The 4,120-nt window shown below is 47.4% G+C and overlaps 1 pseudogene; it reads right to left on the bottom strand.

Moving 5' to 3' along the window:
• Positions 1-1,561: 1,561 nt before the first annotated feature.
• On the bottom strand, positions 1,562-2,607 carry LOC136489858 (nicotianamine synthase 9-like; annotated as a pseudogene).
• Between the last annotated feature and the right edge of the window lie 1,513 nt (positions 2,608-4,120).

The following is a 4,120-nucleotide window of genomic DNA, read 5'->3' as shown; positions in this document are numbered from 1 at the left end:
TCTGATCGTAAACCGACAGTGATGGGGTACATTACTGCCGGGTCATTCCCCAAACCAGCAGTGATGTGGTGTAGCAGTTAGGTGTTAAGTTAGGTGTTAACTAGGATAACTTTTCATTTTCATCCAAACTCTTCCTACTGGCGCAACGGTTAAGACCCCTCAACTTAGCCTCCGAGACCCGTGTTTGAGTCCTAGGCGACCCAATTTTTTTGTTCTATTTTATTAATTATTAATTTACTTCAGAAAATAGCTCATCACTGCTGGTTCTGATTGTAAACCAACAGTGATGGGGTACATCACTGCCGGGTCATTCCCCAAACCGGCAGTGATGTGGTGTAGCAGTTAGGTGTTAAGTTATGTGTTAAGTAGGATAACTTTTTGTTTTCTTTCGAACTCCTCCTACTGGTGCAACAGTTAAGACCCATCAACTTAGCCCCCGAGACCCGTGTTCGAGTTCTCGGCGGCCAAAATTTTTTTGTTCTATTTTATAAATTATTAATTTACTTTGGAAAATAGCTCATCACTGCCGGTTTTGATTATAAACCGACAATGATGGGTGTATATCAGTGTTGGGTCATTCTCCAAAACGGCAGTGAAGTGGTGTAGCAGTTAGGTGTTAAGTAGGATAACTTTTAGTTTTCTTTCGAACTCCTCCTACTAGTGCAACGGTTAAGACCCCTCAACTTAGCCCCCGAGACCTGTGTTCGAGTCCCAAGCGACCCAAATTTTTTTTGTTCTATTTTATAATTTATTAAGCTGCCTAAAGGTCAAAACGAAAAAATAAATAACCTTTGGCACACATCCTATACTAGCGCAGCGGTTAAGTCTCTAAACTCTGCAGCTCGAACCCGAGGGCTGCCACCATTTTTTTTAATTTTTTATATATCACTGCCGGTTTTCAAAATAACCCGACAGTGATAACCAGCATCACTGTTGGTTTATTCTCATCAATGCCAGTTTTTTGAAACCGAAGTGATGTTTATATATATTAAAAATTTTCTTTTATATACTGAATAAATAGAAGCATATGTATTCCTATGTCAAAATGGCTTGAAATTTTTTTGGCAAGCTTGTACACCCAAATTAAGACCCCACACAGGATCTTAGATTTTTCTGATCAGTTTTTTTATTTATTATATTTTTCTGTGTGCTGAATGAGACAAAAGAGGGTGAATTTTATCTTGGACCCAATAGATTTTTTCATCCATCTCCACAAAATTCTTATCCCAAGGGCACATTAGAGCCTGTATTAAAGTTTGGCACTATTTCGGATCTTTTCGTGGGTAGACTCACTTCAACCTATAATTAATCGGTGTCATCGCGCGGAAATTCAATTAAACCTTAGAAATTAGCAAATCATCTTCGGAAAATCCCAAACTAGATGTTTCCTTCACACGTGGCACGTGCAAGCCTAAAAAAAAGTTTGAGACCAATACGACACCGGAATGCGTATGAACCACAGAAACCTTGATAACCTATGTGTATAGTCATGGTTCGATGAAAAGGCACATGTACCTCTGTGAAGCATGTATACTCCGCCTATAACGAAAGAGACAATTCCTTATTTGACACCAGCCAAATGACCCATTCCTTCTTTGGCCCTCGAAATTTTTTTCTTCCTTATTTGACACTGACTCCAACTTTCATTCCCAACTTGACACTCTGTTCGATTTTCCATCCAACCACCGTTAAGTTCCCTGTGAAAAGACGATTTTGCCCATGCTCCACACCCTTCTCCCTCCTCTCCTCTCCTTCTCCCTCTCCCAGCGATGGCGTGCGCGTCGACGGCGGGGACAGGCTTGCGCGCGATGATGACGGAGTTGATCACCTCCCCCTCCGGGTGGTGCACGGTGAGCACGTTGAAGCCACCCCGGCGGATCTCCTCGGGGTCCACGACGGGGTACAGGAACCCGCGCGCTCCGCACCACCAACGCGGCGCCGGGGGCCATGTGCTTCCCGAGGTGCTCCACCACGCGGGCCTTCTCCTCGGCGGCCATGCCCACAAGCGCCGCCAGGAAGACGACGTCGTATCCGGCCAGGTCCCTGGTGACGTCGGCCACGTCGGAGGTGCGGAACGCCATACGCGCGGCGAGCGCGGCGTCAGCGCTCACGAGGCGGAGCGCCCGGTCGTTGGCATCCCCACAGATGTCGTAGTTGTCGAAGGCGGCGGCGGGGAGGTGGCGCGCCGCGAGCACGAGGGAGCTGAGCGGGAGCGGGCCGGAGCCGACGAAGGCGACGCGGGCCCAGGACGTGGTGCGCCAGCAGGCCGTGCTCCAGCTGGCTCAGCAGCTGGTAGTTGCTGAAGTAGGGGAAGAGCGTCAGGTGGTCCAGTGGGTTGTCGAAGGTCGCCAGCAGGTCGGAGTAGAGCGCCTCCAGCAGGGCCTCGGTGTCGGCGCAGAGGCGGATGAGCGACGCGCGCATGCGCTACAGCTCTGGGGCCAGGCGCTCCACGTCCACCGTGCTGCGCGGGATGCAGGCCGTCACGAGGTCGGTGAAGAGCGCGTTCACCTCCAGCGACAGGCTCAGCGACGGCAGCTTCGCGATGGCGGCGGCCAGGCCGGAGATCTTGTGCACCAGCGCCGCCTCGGCCTCCTCCGGCGAGTCCATGCCGCCGGGCTCGCCTTGTCCTCCCCGGCGAGTCACCTCCGTGGGCCAGGCCCATGCGCGTCCAGGCACCGGCGGCGCTCGCCCGAGCGTCGCCGGCAGGCGCAGACCGCCGAGGAGTCGCAGGGAGGCGCGGCCGCCTAGGAGGGAAGCTCCGGCATGGCTGCAGGGGGAGGCTCCAGTGTGGAGGAGAGGAGGGAGAAGGGGAGGAAAGAAGGGTGGTGGGACCCACATGGACAACATTGTCTTTTCGCAGGGCATTTGATGGTTCCACGACGGGAATTCCAACAGAATGTCAATTTGGGAACGAAAGTTGAAGTCAGTGTCAAATAAGGAAGAAAAAAATTTCGAAGGCCAAAGAAGGAATATGTCATTTGTCTGGTGTCAAATAAGGAATTATCTCATATCGAAATGGCTTGAAATTTTTTTGGCAAGCATGTATACCCAAATTAAGACCCCACACAGGGTCTGAGGTTTTTCTGATCAGTTTTTTTATTTATTATATTTTTCTCTGTGCCGAATGAGACAAAAGAGGGTGAATTTCATCTTGGACCCAATAGATTTTGTCATCCACCTCCATAAAATTCTTATCCTTAGGGCACATTAGAGCCTGTGTAAAAGTTTGGCACCATTCCGGATCATTTCATGGGTAGACTTAGTCCAACCTATAATTAAACGGTGTCGTCGCACGGAAGAGCAGTCAACCATATTCCAAACTTCGATTAATGCATATGAGTAGTCAAACGAAGAGCATTCAATGAGCTCTATGCATCCGTGACCTCTGATCGTCAATCCCAGCAAAGGATCAAAAGGTTATTTTTTTGCCTCTCTTTAAAGTGCCAGGTCAACTCAATAGATTTACTTAATCCCTCTAGAAACATATATTTATTCTTTTTTGTGTTCCTAGGTGTGATATGCACTTTTCGATATGTAAGGATGCCGACGGACTCTAGCAAACTACACAATGCTAATCAGAGTGTTATTGACGACAGATTTAACACAAAGCTATATAAGTTAATAGGTGGGATGCCAAGAATTTGTCAGATGGGAGCCAATTTGTCTTATTCAACTCTGTATATATAGCCTACCCATGTTTATAATATTGTTTCAAAAATCCTTTAAGGTGCCCTAAAAAGGCTTCATTTTCATCGATCAAGATTGTTTTGACAAAGCAACAATTGTAGACAAAAATAACACCTTGCTAAATGGGACGTCTTTTGTCACCCCAAAGATCAAGGAGGTTTTGGTCTGACTGATCTACCGATTAAAATGATATGGCTTCTTAGTGAATGATTATATCAAATATTTGAGCTCAAAGACATTATCATGGGCTAAAATCAATACTGGTGATTCGTGCACCAAATTTAAACTAATTTATGGAGCATTGCTCATACTCATCAAGTGTAGCCAATAGTATGCTCACGACATAGTGGCCAATGTCTTGAATCATGTACCATTGAATTCTTGTTTTCAATGAGGTTTATTTCGCGACATGTGGATGGCTTAGCATAGCCTT

The sequence above is a fragment of the Miscanthus floridulus genome, chromosome 10 (assembly GCF_019320115.1).
Source record: "Miscanthus floridulus cultivar M001 chromosome 10, ASM1932011v1, whole genome shotgun sequence".
Lineage (NCBI taxonomy): Eukaryota > Viridiplantae > Streptophyta > Magnoliopsida > Poales > Poaceae > Miscanthus > Miscanthus floridulus.
This window is presented reverse-complemented; position numbering and strand designations above follow the sequence as displayed.